This window comes from Xyrauchen texanus, chromosome 29, assembly GCF_025860055.1.
Source record: "Xyrauchen texanus isolate HMW12.3.18 chromosome 29, RBS_HiC_50CHRs, whole genome shotgun sequence".
Classification (NCBI taxonomy): domain Eukaryota; kingdom Metazoa; phylum Chordata; class Actinopteri; order Cypriniformes; family Catostomidae; genus Xyrauchen; species Xyrauchen texanus.
In genome coordinates, this window is record NC_068304.1 from 37,998,159 (window position 1) to 38,022,884 (window position 24,726).

Consider the following 24,726-nt stretch of genomic DNA (forward strand, 5'->3'; position numbering starts at 1 on the left):
GACAATTTTACAGATCAAACAACACACATGTTTGTTGGTAACATTTTCTTGTAATGTCTTGCTCTGTACGGTTGACTTGTATGTTTATGTGCTTTTACAAAATGCATTTCTGCAAACCATTTTTGTTGTGTGTTTTTGTTAGTTTGGGATGAGTGAAAATGATTGTCTGTGGTGATAGACAGCATAGCATAGATGCGATTCAGAGAGCTTAAAGGAATGTTCTGAGTTCAATCGACAGCATTTGTAGCATAACGTTGATTACCACAAAATTTAGTCTGATTCGTCCTTCGTTTATTCAAAAAATTATAATAATAATGTGTTACAATGGAATTGAATGGGGCCAGTCCGACTCCATAAACATTAAAGGAGACCTATTATGCCATCTTTTTACAAGATGTAATATAAGTCTCAGGTGTCTTCAGAATGTGTCTGTGAAGTTTCAGCTCAAAATACCCCACGGATCATTTATTATACCATGTTATAAATGCCTCTTTTTGGGTGGAATCAAAAACACGCGGATTTTGTGTGTGTCTCTTTAAATGCAAATGAGCTTTTGCTCCCCGCCCCCTTTCCGGAAGAGGGCTGTGCCTTTACAGCTTGTGCTTTGGTTACTACAGAAACAACAAATCAGAAACAATATGACTGACAGTGTAAATGTGTATATATGTATATCTGGTCTCTGTGAATACAATAAGAGACAAGGGTAACTTTAGCTGCATTAGCCATGGAATCAGCTAACAAACACATTCGGAAAGGCGATTTTGCAAACATTCACAAAATATAAAATGCGATACTTACATCTTCAGGCTATAAAGCTGGAACATGAACAGTTGTACTAATCCATGCTTGAGAATAAAACAAATTTGAAAATCCTGCTTTATATTGACACTCCTTCACAAAGCAGTCCGGTGGAAAATGATTCGCACAAACATCCACACATTTTTGCAAGTTTTGGGGCACATTTCCTTCAAAAACAAAACATGTCCACTGCGTCTTCAGTGGCTCTGATGCTGGGAGTACATGAAGACTCTTATGTTCACTTTTACAGACAACAACACAACACTTATGAGACATTATTCTTCTCACTGTATCTGCTCCAGCGCAGAAAAATATGGCTGACTGTGTGTAGATCACTCAGGGGCGGAGTCTGTCACCAGTTGTGGGCGTGGCCTGATCTAACCTGATGTCACTTTAGAGCAGAAACGAAAACCGTTCATTTTGACTCACTGTTTTTCATTAATAGTAAGTAAGAGGAGTGGGTGGACTTTAAACATTTGTAGGGTGGTTGTGTACACACACTGCTAACTCACATTTATGTACAAACACCACGTTAAAGTGAATTTTGCATAATAGGTCCCCTTTATAATACTCACTGTTTTAAAAGTATATCTACAAGATGTAAGCATTATACATGCTGACATGCTTTTATGATGGAACATGAAGGAAATCAACATTATCCCAAAAATGCTGTTTATTGACTTTAACTTGAATTGAACTTGGAACATTCCTTTAACAGGTTAAACAAATGTTGTAACTTAAATTTGTAGATTTATTTCTCCACATACTCAGTGTAATGTAGAATGGTTTTCAATCAACAGAATGTACAAAAAATGTCAGTGTGCATGGAAATGCTTGAGTGAACCAAAGCCATAATCTAGAAGAATCCACAGGAATGTTGTGGTCAGTTCTGTATGTGTGTGTCTGATTGTCTATGGCCTTTAATAAGCATCTCTGTCCACAGTGCAGAAACGCCCTGACCACTCGGCAGAAACTCATTGCTCAGGATTATAAGGTCAGTTACTCCCTCGCAAAGGCCTGTAAGGCTGATCTACGCAAATACCACTGTAACCCGGACACCAGCATGCCCCGGGCCAGAGAGGCAAGACTGTCCTACCTCCTGCTCTGTCTGGAGTCTGCAGTTCACAGAGGTTTGTTATTGGACTGACTCTGAATGACATACTACCATAATGCTCCTTATGATATAATACTATAATAATGCTGTGTTCCGTTCAAGTCGGATGTGGGATATTCCTACTTGACAACTCCAGTCTCCGACCATAAAGACATTCCATTGCCATGTGCTCGGAATATGACATGTAAGGAAACAAAACTGCAATGCTCCTTTTACCTTTGCAGACTGTCACCAGTGATGACCTCATATTAACTGAGAATCTACATGGAGACTCAATGTGTATTAGGTGTCTTTTGGCACATTTCCACTGCGCGTTTCGACTCTACTCACTTTACTTTTCTGAGCTTGCTTTTCCACTGCTGTTTAGTGCCGCATTAACATGGGTGGAATTATTGGCTGATCATCATAGTTGCGCCGCCTCTACTGCTGTGACATCATTTTAACGCGACTCTAAACAATAACACAACCGCTAGCTGTTGCTACTAGCTCATTGTGCTGCATAAAGGCATAAAGGGGCGGTGGTGGCTCAGTTGGTAGAGCGGGTCGGCCACTAATCGCAGGGTTGGTGGTTCAATTCCCGGCCCACATGACTCCACATGCTGAAGTGTCCTTGGGCAAGACACTGAACCCCAAGTTGCTCCCAATGGCAGGCTAGCGCCTTGCAGGTCAGCTCTGCCGTCATCGGTGTGTGAATGAGTGTGAATGTGTGACTGAGATGCAGAGTAAAGTTGTTACATGGTGATTTTACACAAGTGTAACCGTTAAATTGGCCTGGTTGTTTTAGAAGCTTCCAGTAGCTGGTCAAGTAAATAAAGTGAAGCTTTCAAGCAGAGTATAGAGTTAACGTAACAAAACGTACCATCCTCCATCATGGATTCCAGCCGTGGCTGAGTCCAGGGAACTCTCCCTCCCATTGCTCGCCGGTCTAGATAGCGTCCATTTGGTCGAACCACTTCCACTTTTCCTTGATGGTTCTGTAGTCACTTAATTTTTTTACTTTTCCCTACACTATTGGTAGGTCCGTTGGTAGCCGTGTGCGGCCAACAGCTGAGACACTTCCTGAAAGACTTTTTTGCTTTGCGTCGTTTCATTCGTCGCTAACGATGGGAAAATCTGCACCTCGTTTATTGACCACGGCATGGTTTTGCGCAGCCATTTCTTTTTACAATTAGAAAGATGTATGAACAAATTATACCGCTATCACTGTTGCTAACTTTAACTAGCAGGTTGATGTCCTGTGTCGCAAATCCAGTGACTCCCAAATGCATCTACACTGCGCAGTAGTTATGTTTCGCACTGCGATTGGCTGCTTTCCAGCAGTCAACCGAGCAAGTGTGAAAAGTGGTGCGAGATGTTTTGGTCAGCTTGAACAAAATGAAAAGCATCAAATTTTACGTTAAAGTTTACGAAGCCTGGTCAACTGAAATACGCAACATCTTATTGTTGTACAATGTGACCGGAACAATACTTGTGTTCAGCAGTGCAGATGTCAATTTAAAGTTCTTAAATGCATTTAAGAGGACCACACTTCAAAGACTGAACATTGTGTTTTTGTATATTAGCACAAAGTGAAACAGGTTAGCATGAGCTGCTGCTTTTTTTGCAGGCCGTACAGTGAACGGAGACTGTCAGGGTGAGATGCTGGACTACAGACGGATGCTGATGGAGGATTTCTCTCTGAGCCCAGAGATTGTGTTGCACTGTCGAGGAGAGATCGAGGCGCACTGCTCCGGACTGCACCGCAAGGGCCGAACGCTCCACTGTCTCATGAGGGTGGCCCGCGGAGACAAGAGCATGGTGGACAACCTCTGCCAGACAGCCGTAAGAATGGCTTTCTCTCCTAAATCAGTGGCTTTCAACCTTTTTGACTTCAGGCTCCACATTGTCCAAGACCATATTTGATATGTCCTCTGGTACTTAAGCTGTAATGATGAGAACGCAGCTTGTTTTCAAAACTTTACTAACGGGAACTAAGAGTGTCAAAAGATGATAAAATAATGAATTGTTATTCCAGAACTTTATAACTGTTTGTTCTTAAAATAAACACAGTTGTTGACGTGAATTGTTGAATTGAAATAAGAAATATGTCAGTTTACTTGTACATCTACAAGTAAAATGTGTGCATCTACTTGTCATGTTGTGACCCACTTAAACTACTGTGCTAAATAACCAAGTAGGAAACTTTTTGTTTTCTTGTGGAACTTCTTTCTAAATGCATAAATTATGCACATTTTTTGCACAATTATGCTCATTTTCACCACTTAAAAAAAATCAAATGCACTTCTCTTAACATCTTAGATGTGATAGGGATTTTGTCACTTAATTAAATTATAATTTTTTCATTAATATTTTATCATTGTTCAATCAGTGTTAATTAAGGGTTTTTGCACCAAAATAGTCGTTGTTTATGACAATTTTCCACATTCTCTGACCCTTTTTTAACATGTTAATTAATTAATGAATTAATATATTTTATTGCAACGTGTAAAAGTGATTACAAACATTGTTTGTTGATTTACATTACAAAAGAAAAAAGTAATTAAATAACATTTAAGATATTAATAATAATGACAAATATTATTTAAGTAAACAAAAAAAAGAATAAAACAGAAGCTTAAGGACAGGAAATAGGGAGGAGGAGAGAGAGAGAGAGAGAGAGAGAGAGAGGAGCACTTCAAACAAAATTGATTTCTTAATTAGAATTTGTGTCTAGTTTTCCAGTTAAAAAAAATAAATAAAATAATAATATATATATATATATATATATATATATAAAAAATATATATATATATATATATATATATATATATATATATATATATATATATATATATATATATATATATATATATATATATATTTTTTTATATTATTATTTATTTTATTATTTTTATCCCCTTTTCTCCCCAATTTTGGAATGCCCAATTCCCACTGCTTACTAGGTCCTCGTGTTGGCGCAGTTACCTCAATCCGGGTGGCAGAGGACGAGTCTCAGTTGCCTCCGCTTCTGAGACCGTCAATCCGTGCATCTTATCACGTGACTCGTTGTGCATGACACCGCAGAGACTCACAGCATGTGGAGACTCATGTTACACTCCACAATCCACACACAACTTGCCACACGCCCCATTGAGAGCAAGAACCACTAATTGCGACCACAAGGAGGTTACCCCATGTGACTATACCCTTCCTAGCAACCGGGCCAATTTGGTTGCTTAGGAGACCTGGCTGGAGTCACTCAGCACGCCCTGGATTCAAACTTGTGACACCAGGGGTGATGGTTCCAGTAAAAATATTGAAATATTCTAAACTTTATGCTTAAAACAAGAAAAGAAATCCGCCAATGCGTTAAGAAAAATAAACTTTTTCACTTTGAAGTTTACCATTGGTATAAAAAAAATATATATACCGTGTGTGTGTGTGTGTGTGTGTGTGTGTGTATATATATATATATATTATTTTTTTTTCTTCTTGTTTGAAGCATTAACCTCACTAAATGTAGTTATATTTCTCTGAAAACAAGACAAAATATCTTATGCCATTGTGCTGTTCCAAGTAAATTTATTTTGTTTTAAGAATGTCTAGATATTTTTAACTAGAAAACAAGACAAAAATACTTATTAAGAAAATTACTTTTTTGCAGTGAGACCAGTTGAAGCGTTCTGTAATGTTCTGATAAGAAGCGAACTGGGGAGACGGACACCCAGCTGTAAATGCACATGGTGCATATCAAGTGTTGTTATGGTCATGGCACCATGACGAGCCTTTCCAGAACATGGATGCTCGTGTCTCTGCCATTGGTGCCCGTTTATCCTTATATCAAGGATCCACCTCTGGTGGTCCTGAGGCCAGTGTCTCTACAGCCTGTTCTTGTTAGTTTTTTCATAAACCCTCTCTGATGCTTTGAATTAAGCATGCTGTTTTTTTGCTACTGTACCTTTAAGGCTGCCATGGAAATGCCCTCTTCACATCTAAAACTAATAAAACTGCTTACTGGCACTCACGGATTGCAGGTTTGCTGCAATGTCATATAGTTTGCATCGGTCCTTATTTTAAAAATGATCTCTTTTCTAAATCTGCATTATGACGCATTCACAGAAACAAAATAAACAATGTTTTGTTATTGACGCTGTTAATGTGTAAATATAGTTATCTGTCAGAATGTCAGAAAATTGCAGAAGTTCAGAATGAGTCATTTTTGCAGCTTAATGCAATAATTGTATTTATTTATTTATTGGACTGATCTGGTTGGGAGGCAGTTTTGAGATTTTAACCTTTTGTTGTTTGTGTTTGTGTGTCTCTTCTGTAGCTCCAGACTCTTATCCAATCAGCAGACCCCGGCGCTGATTACCGGATTGATCGAGCTTTGAATGAAGCCTGTGAGTCTGTGATACAGACAGCCTGCAAACACATTCGAAGCGGAGACCCAATGTGAGTCACGTTAATGTCATGTAGATCTTGCAGAAGCATGCATGGTAAAATGATAGTATCATATCTTAATATCCTGATACTTTGATATATCATGGTACTGAATGATTAATATACCATAGGAACGACATGATACTCCAAGACGAAGTGTTAAAAACATGTATGTGTGTTGTAGGATTCTCTCGTGTCTAATGGAGCACCTGTACACTGAGAAGATGGTTCAGGACTGTGAACATAGACTGTTGGAGCTCCAGTACTTTATCTCAAGAGATTGGAAGTAATCAAGCTAACCTTTCCATCTCCTTTTACCTCACCTGACCTTACATGCTGATTCATACTTAAAAAGACCCCTCAAATGGCTTCTTGTGATTTTAAGTTAGTTTTTTTGTTTATTTGTGTGTGTGTGTGTGTGTGTGTGTGTGTAATAGCTTGTCTTTTAAAGCTAGAATATGTGTTTAGTCCCTCAACAGGCTTATTTTGTACATATTTAATTGCTCAGCACTTGTCTGTAGTTTGAGTTGTGTGGTCTGTGATGTGACCTTCACTATCTGTATTTATCTCATGTGTTCAGTTTTAAAAAGGATGCCCACACACTGTCATTATAATAAAACCATTAGCTGGTGATAACTTCATTCACAGCCCATTAGAGTCGAGTGCTTTTTAATTACAGCAGTTTAAAGCAGCAGTTTGCATTGATGGTTCATTGTGATTCACTTGCCTCTCGAACAGTTATTTGGAAAGCTTTGTTTGGTCCAAGCTCTGGTCATTTCAAGACTGGACTGCTGCAATGCTCTGTTGGCTGGCCTTCCAGCTAACACAATTAAGCCACTGCAGATGGTCCAGAATGCAGCAGCGTGTCTGGTCTTCAGTCAGCCAAAAAGGCCTCTAGTCATCCCACTCTTGATTTCACTCCAGTCAAATTCAAGGCTTTGAGTCTGGCTTTCAGGAGCGCCAATGGAACCGCACCCTCTTACTTCAAAACACTTCTTCAGGTCTATGCTCCAACTCGCTCTCTGCGGTCTATGGACGAGTGACAACTGGTGGTCCCTTCACAAAGAGGCTCGAAGTGATCGTTCACTTTCTCTGCTCCTCTGTGGTGGAATGAACTTCCATCTCCACATGATCTGCTGTTACCATCTCAACGTTCAAGAACCAGCTGAAAACACATCTGTTCTGCGAGCACTTAACCAACCCACATTAATGGGGCTTTTCCACTGCACAGTACAACTCGACTCATTTATGCATTTGGCAGACATTTACATTTACATTTATGCATTTGGCAGACGCTTTTATCCAAAGCGACTTACAGTGCACTTATTACAGGGACAATCCCCCTGGAGCATCCTGGAGTTAAGTGCCTTACTCAAGGACACAATGGTGGTGGCTGGGTTGATCGAACCAGCGACCTTCTGATTAACAGTTATGTGCTATAGTCCACTTCTCGACTTCTTTAGACTCAACTCGACTCTGCTCGCTTTTTTGGGGTTTTCCACTGTGGATAGTACCTGGTACCTGATTCTTTTTTGTACCACCTCGGTCGCGGTTCCAAGCGAGTCGAGCTGATACTAAATGTGACATCAAAACCCTGCAGATCACTGATTGGTCAGGGAGAATCGTCACTAACACCGTCACTGGAATTCGGACACGTGACATCAACCTGCTAGTTTTAAAGTTGGCAACAGCGAAAACAGTATCATTTGTTTGCGTGATTTTCGAATTGTGAAAAAGAAATGGCTACGCGCAAAACCACGTCGTGGTCAATAAACGAGGTGCAGACGGTCCACTCGTTAGCGATGAGCAAAACAATAAAGTCTTTCTGGAAGTGTCTCAGCTGTTGGCTGCACACGGCTACCACCGGACCTACCAACAGTGTAGGGAAAAGTAAAAAAACTTAAGTGACTACAGAACCATCAAGGAAAAGTGGAAGTGGTTCAACGAAATGGACGCTATCTAAACCGGCGAGCAATGGAGGATGGTACGTTTTGTTACGTTAACTCTATACTCCGCTTGAAAGCTTCACTTTATTTAGTTGACCAGCTACTGGAAGCTTCTAAAACAACCAGGCCAATTTAACTGTTACACTTGTGTAAAATCACCATGCAACAACTGCTTTATGCAGCACAATGAGCTAGTAGCTAACAGTTAGCGGTCGTGTTATTGTTTTGGTCAGTTTGTGTCGTGTTTAAGATGATGTCACGGCAGTAGAGGCGGCGCAACTATGGCGATCAGCCTATAATCCCACTCACGTTGAGGGGCACTAAACTGCAGTGGAAATGCAAGCTCAGAAAAGTAAAGCGAGTCGAACCGTAACGTGCGGTGGAAAAGTGCCATAATTGCACTTACTACGGCATTTAACCTGCACTTAATGTACAGAAAAAATCCTTCTGTGCTAGCATCTTACTCCTCCAGCCACTGTAAGAACTTGGCAGTCCTGTACTGCAGATGTTGTTAAAATGTATATGACAAATCGATTGCTATGCGTCACATTTGTTAGTCACTTTGGATAAAAGTGTCTGTTAAATGACTAAATGTAAATGTAAAAAGTCACTTTATAATAGTGATTTTGTGCTGAAAAACTACACTAACCATGATCCTGCAGAGAAAAATCCACCAATCAGAGAATCGTGGCCAACAAAGCACACCAAAAGAACTTTCCTTGCTCTTTCATTGGCTGTAGGTCAATGCTGCAGTTGTATTCAGTCAAAACATATTTCACATTGCACGATTTGGAGTCGCAGACGGGTCCAGATATTTAACTAGATATCTCGCCGACATCTGCGACGCGTTGGCGCTTCTCTCAAATCATGTCTTTGATAGTTCATACATTGCAATCGTCACTCACAGGAGCGAGCTCCGATTTGCCTACGATTTCAGGCTTTTGTTGGCGAACTGTACAAAACTGTCTGCGACTGAAAATCGGGCTTAAAATCGTGTAGTGTAAACTCGGCATTATTTGTTATCATTGGCAAAATGTTTTCATCAGTGGTGCAAACTGTTTGAATCAAATGTGTTTTTTAAATATCTGTTTCCAGTCATCACAAACACATGGAAAGATCATGGAAAAGTCATGAAAATTCATTGGTCAAAAAAGTATGGGAACCAGGAATTTCATAATTGAAACATGAAAATGGAGGGACGCTATTATTTGCTGCATTTAAAATGCACATGTACAATTACATAAAAAAGGTCAGGGAATACGGATGAGACAAATCTGGCTTTGCATGTGACTGATTTTGTCTTTGTTTGTCTGTGTTTCTTTCCTCTAGACTTGATCCTGTCTTGTATCGTAAATGTCAGAACGATGCATCCAGACTCTGTTTTACACCGGGCTGGAATGAGAGCAGTGAGCTGATGCCTTCCGGTGCTGTGTTTTCCTGCCTGTACCGACATGCCTACCGGACAGAGGAGCAAGGCCGAAGGGTGAGGAAACATGCACTAAACAAAAGATGCACAACGATGCTGCATTATGCACTGATGGTCTGATGCAGTCATATTTAAAGGAATATTTCAGCCAGAAATGAACGTTCTCTCATCATTCTGAGCACAACAAACCATTTGAAACATATTCAGATCCAATTATCTATGATAAAACTCTGTTTACGTAATATATCATCACAAACCCCACAATAATTCATGCTATTTAGATTTGGAGCACCTTAATCCCCGTAATCTTTCAGCAATTGCATTTGCTTTCCAAAATGAACTTCATGTAACTGATATACGGACACTTTTGTAAAACTGATGTGATAAAATCCCTGACTTGCCTGCGCAGCTCACCAGAGACTGTAAGGTGGAAGTCCAGAGAATTCTGCATCAGAGAGCTCTGGATGTGAAGCTGGACCCAGAGCTACAGAAGCGCTGCATGACCGAGCTGGGCAAATGGTGTAGTGAGAAGACTGACACCGGACAGGTAATATATGAAATGTGTTTTGGAAGGAAAACCAAAGATCTTGTCATTTTTTATTTTTGGAATGAATGGCGATTTATTTGAAAGCAGGACAGGGTCTTTGTCTTTTAAATTGGTGCAGTACAAGTAGAGTGTCTTTCCATACAATAATAAGAGTTTGTTGTGTTTGCTGGAATTCTCTGTTGTTTAGGAGCTGGAGTGTTTGCAGGACCATCTAGAAGATCTGGTGTCAAACTGCAGAGATGTGGTGAGCAACATGACTGAAATGGAATCTGAGGTATGACAAATTCCACATTATAGCATTAGTTACATTTACATTTACATTTATGCATTTGGCAGAGGCTTGTATCCAAAGCGACATACAGTGCACTTATTACAGGGACAATCCCCCCAGAGCAACCTGGTGTTAAGTGCCTTGCTCAAGGGCCCAACAGTGGCATCTTGGTGATGCTGGGGCTTGAACCCCCGACCTTCTGGGCCACCACTGCCCACATTATCATGTACTTTTTAGATGGGTCAGTGATGTGATGCTCATTTGTTTGTCCGGAAGTTATTGAAATACAATACGTTTTCTTGAATGGACCTCTTCTATTATGAACATGTTTTGAATGACTAAATATTTCATTTGTCATTTTGATATTTTAATGTGGGGCTGAAAGTCAAAATTTTCAAAGTCGGGTTACTGTCCCGAGAATTTTTTTTATATCAGATTATTTTATTTTATTTTAACCATAAAAATGTAAATAATTAATGATAGTTATGTATATACAGACACACACACACATATACACAGATAAGCCACAATATTAAAACCAGCTGCCTAATATTGTGTAGGTCCCCCTCGTGCTGCCAAAACAGTGCCAACTCGAATCACAGAACAGCATTCACAGATGATATTTTTCTCACCACAATTGTACAGAGTGGTTATCTGAGTTACTGTAGACTTTGTCAGTTCAAACCAGTCTGACCATTCTCTGTTGACCTCTCTCTCAAAAAGGCGTTTCCATCCACAGAACTGCTGCTCAATTGATGTTTTTTGTTTTTGGCACCATTCGGAGTAAATTCTAGAGACTGTTGTGTGTGAAAATCCCAGAAGATCAGCAGTTACAGAAATACTCAAACCAGCCCATCTGGCACCAACAATCATCCATGCCATTATCTAATCAGCCAATCGTGTGGCAGCAGTGCATAAAATCACGCAGATACGGGTCAGGAGCTTCAGTTAAAGTTGACATCAACCATCAGAATGGGGAAAAATTGGGATGATTGTTGGTGCCAGATGGGCTGGTTTGAGTATCTAGATTTCATAAATTATGAATTAAAGTTATCATGGCTGACTGTGAATACTACATTTCTACAATGGCGTCTGAAACTGAAAACTATTGATTTGAAATCGTGCTGCACCACTAAGTGTCACTAAGTCCAGGATGATTTAGTTACCAAGTCTTCATTCAATCTTTGATTTGTAGATTGTTTCAGCCTTCGGTATCTCTCTATTTTGGGTTTTTAATGTATGAATTTATAAGTTGCCAGAATGTTTGACATTCAAAATGAAACTGCTAGCTTTGAGTTCACGGTATTATTTACGGTGCCCCTTAGAAAACAGGGTGTGATTTGGTTTTCATTTGTGATTTGGCAATAAATTGACCATGGATTTACTGCAGTAACCATACTTTAATCCATGGGATTTGTAGTTAAACCAAAGTAACCACAAGATTAACCTTCATTAATCTATAGTAAAACTGTGGATACTAAATGGATACAATATGCTGTATTAAAACCATGTTTCCGCCAATAAACCATGGGTACTTTTCATAGTTAAATCTTGGTTAGCCTACTGCAATCATGGTTACTTCAATAGTACTATAGTAAAATTAAGATTTGTGCCAAAAACTATTATTAATACATTCTACAATGTGACTCATTTTCTTGTATTATTACTATGGGTTCACTATGAATGCTTAAAATATGTTTACTGTAGTTAATCCATGGTAAATGTATTGTGAGGGAATGCCCCCAAAAAAAAAATTATTCTGACCCTGTCCTCTAAGGTGTGACTTAATTATTTACAAACAAAATAACTGCAATTGGTCTTTAACTAACTGAATATTGTTTAATAGATGTTTGGGGGACTCTTATTTCAGGAAGCATGTGTGTCAAATGATCTTACATAACTGTCCATACCGTTGTGTTTACAGGACATTCAGATTGAAGCCCTTCTTATCCGAGCCTGTGAACCCATCATCCAGAACCACTGCCACGTTAGTACTGACCACTGACACTCGGCTCACATTGATCAAGCCCTTTTTTTTTTATAAAAAAAAACTATTCTCACGTTGGTCTCATCTGTCCTCATAGGATTTAGCTGATAATCAAATAGACACAGGGAATCTTCTGGAATGTCTCATACAGAACAAACATCAACGAGAAATGAATGATAAATGTGCTGTGGGCGTCACTCATTTTCAGCTGGTAAGCCATTAATCACGTCCTGTGTTCAAGGAAGTGGATTTAAACCTTGTTTAAATGGTATTCCTGGATGCTTTGTGGTCCAGGTAGAGATTAAAAATTGTCAGTAAACTTTGTATAAATACTGTAAATAAATAATATATATATATATATATATATATATATATATATATATATATATATATATATATATATATAGTGATCAGCCACAACATTAAAACCACCTGCCAAATATCATGTAGAATCCCCCTCATGCTTCCAAAACAGCTCTGACCCATCTAGGCATGTACTCCACAAGACTTCTGAAGGGGTCCTGCGGTATCTGGCACCAAGACATTAGCAGCAGATCCTTTAAGTCCTGCAAGTTGCGAGGTGGGGCCTCCATAGATCAGACTTGTTGGTCCAGCACATCCCATAGATGCTCAATCAGATTGAGATCTGGGGAATTTGGAGGCCAAGTCGACACCTTGAACTCTTTATCATTGTGTGGCAGAGCGCATTATCCCACTGAAAGAGACAAATACCATTGTCATGAAGGGGTATACGTGGTCTGCAACAATATTTAGGTAGGTGGTACGTGTCAAAGTAACATCCACATGAATGCCAGGACCTAAGGTTTCCCAGCAGAACATTGCCCAGAGCATCAACCTGCCTCCGGCGGTCTGCATTCTTCCCATAGTGCATCCTGCTTTCATCTCTTGCACCAGGCCGTCCACATGATTTAAAAGAAAACGTGATTCATCAGACCAGGCCACCTTCTTCCATTGCTCCATGGTCCAGTTCTGATGCTCACATGCCCATTGAATGTGCTTTCAGCAGTGGACAAGTGTCAGCATGGGCACTCTGACCTGTTTGCAGCTATGCAGCCCCATACACAGCAAGCTGCAATGCACTGCGTGTTCTGACACCTTTCTATCATGGTCAGCATTATGTTTTTTAGCAATTTGTGCTACAGTAGCTCTTCTGGGATCAGACCAGATGGGCTAGCCTTCGCTCCCCACACGTATCAGTGAGTTTTGGGCGCCCATGACCCTGTCGCCGGTTCATCGGTTGTCCGTCCTTGGCCCACTTTTGGTAGGTACTAACCACTGCATACCGGGAACACCCCACAAGACCTGCCGTTTTGGAGATGCTCTGATCCAGTCGTCTAGCCATCACAATTTGGCCCTTGTTGAAGTCTCTCAGATCCTTGCGCCTCCCCTTTTTTCCTGCTTCCAACACATGACATTCAAGAACTGACTGTTCTCTCGATGCCTAATATATACCACCTCTTGACAGGTACCATTGTAATGATATAACAAATGCTATTCACTTCATCTGTCAATGGTTTTAATGTTGTGGCTGATCAGTGTGTATATATATATATATACGTGCATCCGGAAAGTATTCACAGCGCTTCACTTTTCCACATTATGCCATGTTACAGCCTTATTCCAAAATGGATTATATTCATTATTTTCCTCAAAATTCTACAAACAATACCCCATAATGACAACGTGAAAGATTCTTCACACAAATATCACATGTACATAAGTATTCACAGCCTTTGCCATGACACTCAAAACTGAGCTCAGGTGCTTCCTGTTTCCACTGATCATCCTTGAGATGTTTCTACAACTTGATTGGAGTCCACCTGTGGTAAATTCAGTTGATTGGACATGATTTGGAAAGTCACACACCTGTCTATATAAGGTCCCACAGTTAACAGTGCATGTCAGAGCACAAACCAAGTCATGAAGTCCAAGGTATTATCTGAAGACCACCGAGACAGGATTACATCGATGCACAGATCTGGGGAAGGGTACAGAAAACTGTCTGCAGCATTGAAGGTCCCAATGAGCACAGTGGCCTCCATCATCCATAAATGGTAGAAGTTTGGAACCACCAGGACTCTTCCTAGGGCTGGCCGCCCGGACAAACTGAGTGATTGGGGAGAAGGGCCTTAGTCAGGGAGGTGACCAAGAACCCGATGGTCACTCTGACAGAGCTCCAGCGTTTCTCTGTGGAGAGAGGAGAACCTTCCAGAAGAACAACCATCTCTGCAGCACTCCACCAATCAAGCATGTATGGTAGAGTGGCCAGACGGAGGCCACTCCTCAGTAAGAGTCTCATGACAGCCCACCTGGAGTTTGCCAAAAGGCACCTGAAGAACTCTCAGACCATGAGAAACAAAATTCTCTGGTCTGATGAAACAAATATTGAACTCTTTGGCCTGAACGGCAAGCATCATGTCTGGAGGAAACCAGGCGCCGCTCATCACCTGACAATACATCCCTACATTGAAGCATGGTGGTGGCAGCATCATGCTGTGGGGATTTTTCAGCGGCAGGAATTGGGAAACTAGTCAGGATCAAGGGAAAGATGAATGCAGCAATGTACAGAGACATCCTTGATGAAAACCAGAGCGCTCTGGACCTCAGACTGGGGTGAAGGTTAATCTTCCAACAGGACAACGACCCTAAGCACACAGCCAAGATAACAAAGGAGTGGCTATGGGACAAATCTGTGAATGTCCTTGAGTGGCCCAGCCAGAGCCCAGACTTGAACCCGATTGAACATCTCTGGAGAGATCTGAAAATGGCTATGCACCAACGCTCCCCATCCATCCTGATAGAGCTTGAGAGGTCCTGCAAAGACCCTTTCCCTTTTTTATTTTTAATAAATTGGCAAAGATTTCAAATAAACTTCTTTCATGTTGTGAATATGGGGTATTGTTTGTAGAAGTTTGAGGAAAATAATGAATTTAATCAATTTTGGAATAAGGCTGTAACATAACAAAATGTTGAAAAAGTGAAGTGCTGTGAATACTTTCTGGATGCACTGTGTATATATATATATGAGCATTCCCTTATGAAGAAACTTTCAGAAGTAGAGTTTATTTTTATGCCAAGCATTTTTGTCCTCCTACAGATTCAGATGAAAGACTTCCGCTTCTCCTACAAGTTCAAAATAGCCTGTAAGGAGGACGTACTCAAACTCTGCCCCAACATTAAGAAAAAGTACGTTTTCAAATGCTGTGGCGTCTTTCTTTGCCCTCTGCCGTTGGTGTCTTTCTTGCCCTCATCATGTTTCATGCTGTGACTCATTTTGTCTTAGGGCAGATGTGGTCATCTGTTTGAGCACCACGGTGAGAAACGACACACTACAGGACGTGAAAGATCAGCGAGTGTCTCTAAAATGCCGGAAACAGCTGAGAGTAGAAGAGCTGGAGATGGTGACTTCCCTTTACTCTAGTTAAACCAGAGCTCAAAAGATTATTGTGTGTTATTTTCAACTTTAAGTCTGTACCGCTTTTGTGGCATGACCTAAATAAGTAGTCCCACATCAAAAAATTGTTTGGGAACTTTGCAGCTCAAATAACAAAAAAATGAATGCAAGAACAAAGATTTGAACTTAACATTTCTGCTAGGCTTTCATGTAACCTTTATCAAACTGAGGAACAAGTTGAAATCTTTGTCAGCAGTATTTATCAGCATGCCACAGATGCTCTCCATAGACATTAAGTTGAGAATTTATTTCTTTAACTTGGCTTCAGTGTGACAGATTGGATGAGGGATGTTTGAAGCAACTTGAGTCAGTTGTGTGTTGTCGCTCATCCAGATGTCTTTAATACAAACAGATCTATTGCTTTGTCACAGACTCTGCTTTTCTCTTTTAATACAGTCGGAAGACATTCGATTGGAACCTGAGATGCATGATGCATGCAAAAAGGATATCAACAAGCTTTGTTCCTCTGTTGCCTTTGGAAATGCTCAGGTAAAGGCTTTATGGAAGTATCTTTACATTATTAAGTCTTCGTTTGAAGAAGAAAATTCAAAATGACCAACACCTGGCGAAGAATATGACCCCTCTGACTCTAATTCAAGAAGGTTTTTAGGTTTGCAGTATCTGATGATCATTGTTATTTGTTTCTCTCATTCTGCATCTCTTCTCAGATCATTGAGTGTCTGAAGGAGAACAAGAAGCAGCTGTCTCAGGTGTGTCACCAGAAGATCTTTAAGCTGCAGGAAACAGAAATGATAGACCCTGAACTGGACTACCAGCTCATTAGAGTGTGTAAGCAGATGATCAAGGTGAGATGTTTGGGCAGGTCACTTGGGTTCCTCATCTGGATATCCCTTCAGATGCATACTGACGTTTGTCTCGTTACCTAAAGCTCCTTTGTCTGACAGCACAATCGGATGAATTTACTCCATCAGATCAATAGCGATAGTTTTATCGCCCCATTTTAATTACTTAAGCTCAATAAGTTCAACAGGGGTGGGAACAGAAGAGGTTGATGGATTGGTCCTGTATTGGGAAAAAGTGTTAAACACCAAAGTCATCCATCACCTTGTATTTTATGAGTGAAGAAATAGTGTGAACTTGGTGCTTAACAAAGGATTCCTCACTTTTAAATTATTATAAAGTATTAGCCCTAATTCTGCATGACACCACACAAGAGATAATATTCTTTTATTTTATTTCCCATTTCATAAAGCCAGCCTAGTTTTAATAAAAATGAATGATGATCATTTTTTTTCCTTCTGCTTCCTTCCTTGCATCCTTTCTTCCTTCATTGCTTCCTTGCTTTTTTATTTCTTCCCTTGCTTCCGTGATTTGTTTTTGCTTGCTTTCTTTCCATCTTTTTCCTTTGCTTTCTTGCTTCCTTTTTACTTGCTTCATTCCATCTGTGCCTCGCTTGCTTCATTGATTTCTTCCTGTTTTCCTTCCATGCATTCTTTCTCGCTTCATTCCTCCTTTCATTTCTTGCTTCCTTTCTTCATCTCACCCTTGCTTCCTTTCTTGCTTATCTCCTGTCTTTCTTCCTTGATATTTTCCTTTTTTCCATGCTGTCTTGCTTTCCTGTTTCCTTCCTTATTTTTATCCTTGCTTTATTGCTTCCTCAACTACTTCCTTGCTTTTATTCTTCCTGCATTGTTTCCTTCCTTTCCTCCATGGTACATTACTTCTTTGCTCCCATTCTTGATTGCTTGCTTCCTTCCTTCCTTCCTTCCTTGTATCCTTGCCTCCTTTTTTCCTTCCTTCCTTCCTTGCTACTTCCCTTGCTTTTTTCATTGTTCCCTTGCTTCCTTGATTTCTTGCTACTTTCCTTCCTTCCTTATTGTCATCCTTGCTTTCTAAATTACTTGCTTTTATTCTTCCTTCATTGTTTTCTTTCTTTCTTGCTTGCTTCCTTGTTTCCTTGATTGCTTCCTTTTCTTTCTTCCTTCCCTCCTTTTCCCTTGCCTCCTTTCTTCCTTACTACTTTCCTTCTTCTTCCCTTGCTTCCATGCTTTCTTGCTGATTTCTTTCCTTCCTTATATTCATCCTTGCTTTCTTGCTTCCTAAATTACTTCCTTGCTTTTATTCTTCCTTCATTATTTTCTTTCTGTCTTTCTTTCTTGCTTCCTTGTTTGCTTCCTTTTCTTTCTTCCATTCCTCCATGGTACATACCTTCTTTGCTCCCATTCTTGATTGCTTCCTTCCTTCCTTGCTTCCTTACTACTTCCCTTGCTTTTTTCATCGTTCCCTTGTTCCTTGATTTCTTGCTGCTTTCCTTATTTTCATCCTTGTTTCCTAAATTACTTCCTTGCTTTTATTCTTCATTCATTGTTGTGTTTCTTTGTTTTTTATCGTTCCTTTTTTTCCTTGATTGCTTCCTTGTCTTTCTTCCTTCCCTACTTTTCCCTTGCATTCTTTCTTTCTTTCTTCCTTACGTCCTTGGTTCATTCCTTCTTTGCTCCCATTCTTGATTGCTTCCTTTCTTGTCTCCTTTCTTCCTTCCTTGATTCCTTACTTCCTTCATTATTCATTATTTCTTTTGTTTCTTCTTTGCTTCCTTATTTCCCTACTTCCATTCTTTCTTGCTTCCTTTTTTCTTCCTTGTTTCCTTGATTGTTTCCTTTCTTGCTTTCTTACTTCATTCCTTCCCTCCTTGCTACCTTCCTTCTTTACTCCCATCCTTGCCTCCTTTCTTCCTTCTTTGCTTCCTTGCATCCTTCCTTGCTTTTTTTCCTTCTACCTTCCTTGCTCCTTCCTTCCTTCTTTCCTTTCTTGCTTCCTTCTCTCCTGTTTCCTTTCTTCCTTCTTCATCCTTGCTTTCTTGCCTCCTGAATTACTTTTCTTCTTCCTTCATTGTTTCCTTTCTTCCTGTCTTTCATCCTTTTTCCTTGATTGCTTCCCGTCTTGCTTCCTTTTCTTTCTTCCTTTCCCCTTTTTCATTGCTTTCTTCCTTCCCTCCTTGCTACCTTCCTTCATTGTTTTCATCCTTGATTGCTACCTTCCTTGCATCCTTCTTCCTTTATTCTTTTTCTCGTTCTTGTGTTAGCGTTTTTGCACAGAGTCGGATGCTAAGAACATGCTACAGTGTCTGAAGCAGAATAAGAACAGTGAGCTGATGGATCCCAAGTGTAAGCAGATGATCACCAAGAGACAGATCACTCAGAACACAGGTACAGGCCGAACACACTTCCTCCTTTGTCTCGCTCCTTTAGTACAACTTCCTGTCCACATAACAATTTAGCTTATAGTTTTGTTGTGTTAAATTTTGTAGTTATTCTATTAGACATTCTGTCCTTTGAATTGTTATTTCTGTAATGCTTGTTTTGTCGTCTTGTATTTAGACTACAGACTAAACCCAGTGTTGAGGAAGGCTTGTAAAGCTGACATACCCAAGTTCTGTCAGAATATACTCAACAAAGCCAGTGACGCCAGTGAACTGGAGGGTCAAGTCATATCCTGCCTTAAACTCAAGTATGCAGACCAGGTATGTTAAAATTACCAACATAGACCTATTACTACCTACAGCTCTCTGAAATTCTTGATTCTGATTGGTCAATCACTGCATTCTGCAGTCAAATATTTTATATAATTGAACAATGTATCTTGCAAATGATTTCATTCATAGCTGTGCTAATTTAAATCTATATGTCAATGTATTATTCATTTGATAAATAGCCATGTAATAAGTGGAATAATGTACAGTTAGATAACCCCCTCTGGTTTGTGTCAAGGTCACCTTAATTACAGCGATAATTACAGTCATTACATCTATATAAACAAATGTATACATATGTCCTACACAAATAGGACATAAAAGATTGACTTTTATTAGCATGTGAGTGGTAGTGTTGTGATGTGGAATGGCTTACAGAAAGTCCAGTGAATTATTAGTGTGACCACGAAACCGGTTTAAAACTGATGACGACTGTAATTACTTCCAGCGTCTGTCTTCAGACTGTGAGGATCAGATTAGAGTGATTCTTCAGGAGTCTGCACTGGACTACCGGCTGGATCCACAGCTTCAAGCTCACTGCAGTAATGAGGTGAGTGGAAACATGGGCTCTGTTCCAAACCTTGCTGTCTACTGTCTACAAAGGCAGCATCCTAAATAAGAAGGAACCTCATAAGTGATTCCCAACCTGGGGTGCGCGTACCCCCGGGTGTACACAAAGTGCATGCGTGCGCACACACATGCAGTGCATTCAGAAAGTATTCAGACCCCTTTTTTCACATTTTGTTATGCTGCAGCATTATGCTAAAATGCTTTAAATTATTTTTATTTTCACATCAATCTACTCTCCATACCCCATAATGACAGAGCAAAAACCAGATTTTTGATAACTTTGCAAATTTATTAGAAAGAATAAACTGAAATATCACATTGACATAAGTATTCAGACCCTTAACTCAGTACTTGGTTGAAGCACCTCTGGCAGCGATTACAGCCTCAATCTTTTTGAGTATGATGCGACAAGCTTCGTAAACCTGGATTTTGGGATTTTCTGTCACTCTGTAGATCCTCTCAAACTCTCAGGTTGGATTGCGACCGCAGTGCACAGCCATTTTACAGATCTCTCCAGAGATGTTCGATTGGGTTCAAGTCCAGGCTCTGGCTGGGCCACTCAAGGACATTCACAGAGTTGTCCCGTAGCCACTCTTGCGTTGTCTTTGCTGTGTGCTTAGGGTCATTGTCCTGTTGGAAGGTAAACCTTCACCCCAGTCTGAGGTCCTAAATGCTCTGGACCAGGTTTTTATTAAGGAATCTCTGTATTGTAAAGCTGTATTCAGCTTTAATTCAAACCTGACCATTCCCCCAGTCCCTCCCGCTGATAAACATCCTCACAGCACAATGCTTCACCATTGGGAAGGTATTGTGCCGGTGAGGAATGGTGCCTGGTTTCCTCCAGACATGACGCTTGGAATTGAGGCCAAACAGGTTCATCAGACCAGAGAATCTTGTTTCTCACAGTCTGAGAGTCCTTTAGGTGCTTTTTTACGTATCTTGCACTGAGGAGAGGCTTCCATCTTGCCACTCTACCATAAAGCCCAGATCAGTGAAGTGTTGCAGTGATGGTTGTCCTTCTGGAAGTTTCTCCCATCTCCTTACATGATCTCTGGAGCTCAACCAGAGTGATCGTCGGTTTCTTGGTCACCTCTCTTACCAAGCCCCTTCTCCCCCAATTGCTCAGTTTGGCCAGCTCTAGGAAGAGTCCTGATTGTTCCAAACTTCCATTTAAGAATTATGGAGGCCACTGTGCTCTTGGGAACCTTCAATGCAACTGAAATATTTGTGAGGCCTTCCCCAGATCTGTGCCTTGACACAATCTTGTCTCTGAGCTCTGCAGGCAGTTCCTTTGATCTCATGGCGTGGTTTTTGCTCTGATATGCATTTTCAGCTGTGGGACATTATATAGACAGGTGTGTGCCTTTCCAAATCATGTCCAATCAATTGAATTTGCCACCGGTGGACATCTCTTAGATGATCCAGAGAAATGGGATGCACCTGAGCTCAATTTCAGTTCTCATAGCAAGTGGTCTAAATACTTATGTCAATGGGATATTTTAGTTTTTTCTTTTTAATACATTTGCACAAGTTTTCAAATATGTTTTAATGTTTTTTTGCTTTGTCATTATGGGGTATGTAGTGCAGATTGATGTTGGGACATTTTGTTTTTTTACAATTTAAAACATTTTGGCATAAGGCTGCAACATAACAAAATGTGAAATAAATTAAGGGGTCTGAATACTTTCTGAATGCACTGTGTATATATATGCAAAAATATTTATTTTAGGTGTGTGGGTTAGTGTAAGTAATTCTAGCTACTTTTATATTAACATAAAAGAGGGCGATGATATGTGCCCATTTAGATATGCCATGTAAACGTGTGTGTTTGTGCGGTAGATCCCACGTCTGTGTGCAGAGGAAGCGGTGGCACAGGAGCAGACGGGTCAAGTGGAGGAGTGTTTGAAAAACAACCTGCTGAAGATTAAGCAGGAGGAGTGCAAGACGGTACACACTTCATCTGTACATTCTGCTTGTGCTATGGGTTTCCTTGCATCCGTTGCTTTGAAAACGAGATTCCCACTGTTTGGGAAAGTTTTGGTGTAGAACACTAACAACAGCGGAAAACAAACTGTAATTTTGATCCTCCTCTACATGTGTAGGAGGTGTTGAACATGCTTAAAGAAAGCAAAGCAGACATTTTTGTGGATCCTGTCCTACACACGGCATGTGCGCTGGATTTGAAACATCACTGTGCTGCCATTACCCCTGGCAGAGGCAGACGTAAGTGTTGTTGTTGTGTTTTTTTTCAGGATTATTTTATGCATTTGAACGTTATAGTCATAAGACAAAGTAAATCATGTTTGTAGGTGGGGTGGTACTTTATTAATCCATTGTGGGTTATTAGGGTGCATTAGCAGCCGTAAAGTCAGAAATCAACTGTTACATCATGAGGCAATATTTGCCCCATGGATTTGATTTTAAGGGTATTTATTTTTTTATTTTTTTACCTTTTTATATTTGATTAATTTTTCGAACCATTTGAAACATAAACTGTGTCTCAAATCAGTTTGTCAAATACTTTTTTTTTATTATTTATTTATTACCTCTTACCCTAAGAATTCAATTAACATCCATTCATAATTTATGCCATAATATGCATAACTATAGTTCAGTCATGACAACTGTCTGAAATATTTAGCATGTGTTTTGGGTATGACATTTTAATCTGATATTAGTCTTTGTGAACTAGATCTGCTAGACTGCTGCTGCAGACTTGCGGAGACTTGATACTGCTAGTAAATACACAGAAATACTGAGTTAAACATGTGGATATGCTGCACAATTAGAAAAGAACAAGGCATGCTGAATCAAGCATGTATGACATGCTGCTGCACAATTAGACATAAATATAAACTCCCCAACAAAGCAGGGAAGCAGCACAAATGCATAACACAAAATATAACCCCCCAAACAAGCAGATCTACCACCAAGACTTGTGTACTGCTGCTGCTCTGAAGAGCCATGTCCACCAAGTGTACTGTAAGCTAGCCTGGTGTGCCTTGACCTGCTGGGCCAATTGGCAAAACACTAATAACTAATTATTTTTGTGTGCCTAGGCCTGCTTGGTCGAATTGCTTAAATGGCTAGTGACCAGACTCATAATATGTACCTGGATCGGAAAGCTTAGAGCTTATTTAACTAGTGACTTAGTCTAGCCATGTGTGGATTTATTTTATCTATTGTCCTACAATAGAGATGTGGCCAGTGCGTGATCTGGCTACTGCTTACTTCGATAAAGACACGCTTCTATGTGTCATGACCAAAAGCAGACCTTACCGTGCAAGTTGATAGAAGAAAAAGCCAAAGCTACCACCTGAACAAATAGCATTTTCAGAGAAATAACTCTTAAAGCATGCAGCAGTGAAACCGGCTTACATACAGCCAAGAAAATGTAAATGTTTGGCCAAGAAAAAGTATGCCAGTTCATTGGCTGTCCGATTACACATCAAAGGACTTGTCAGCATACACCATGTGAGCGGACAATAAGTTCAAACTTGCACCATTCAAAGTTGCATGCCTGAACAGAGTCATTAGAATATTAAGAACTATTTCAGATGGTACAAATAAAAAGTCAATCATTACAGTGGTATATTTTGCCCCCACATTTAGAATTTCGGGGGCATTTTTGTCATTTTTAGTGGCAATGTTTTTCCCAAGACCCCCTAAATTTCTGACCTTGCTGTGCAGTGTGCAGAAAGTACCACATTTACTACGATTAATGCTGAATGTTAGAAGGTATACATTATAAACAACATATACCCACTGCATATAACAATAAATACACAACATTGGAATTAGTAAATATCATAGACAAAAAGTTAACATTAAATATAATTTTACACAAACTACATGGTGATCTTAAAGGGATAGTTCATCCCTCAAATTGTGTAATCATTTACTCACTGTTATGTTTTTCCAAACTTGTATTAGTTTTCCATGGAAAACTAAAGGAGATATTAGTCAGGATGGTAGCTGTACCATTCACTTTCATTTCATTATAGAAAAATATATATATATTTTTTTTTACATACAATAAAAGTTATACATTTTGCCTAACAAGTTATATAGGTTTGGAACAACATAACTGTCTATACAACTTTTTTCATATTTGGGTGAAATGTCGCTTTAAGCGCATGTATTGTATGAAAACCTTGACTGGCCTGCTGATGTTAAGGCCGATGAAAATACAGTATCCATCCATCCATCCATCTTCAACCGCTTATCCGAAGTCGGGTCGCGGGAAATACAGTATCCCCCATATATTATTTGAACATCACTGCCTACTGTTCACAATCCAGTAAATTCCCTCTGAATATTCAGTTTCATTCGAAAATGCACTAAATTAGAAAAGTTACATGTGTTTTATGTTGCTTTAATTCATGGTGCCTTACAGCTAACAGGATTGCGGGTCCATTTGAGAAACATTTGAGGTCCGTTTGTGTCACTTAAAAATTGTTTGTGTTGGCGAGCAAACAGGAATATTAATCCTTTGTCTTTCCCAGAAATGTCATGTTTGATGGAAGCTCTACTGGACAAGCAGGTGCGTCTGCAGCCTGAATGTAAGAGAAGATTACAGGACCGTGTTGACATGTGGAGTTATGCAGCTAAGGTTGGTACATATGCACTACACACACAAAAGCGTGTTTACCTAGCTATGTAAATAGGGACTTATCATACAGT

The 24,726-nt window shown here is 39.9% G+C and overlaps 1 pseudogene; it reads left to right on the plus strand.

The window, feature by feature from the left end:
- Positions 1–24,726, plus strand: part of LOC127623329 (Golgi apparatus protein 1-like) — a 53,894-nt pseudogene that overhangs the window by 23,416 nt on the left and 5,752 nt on the right.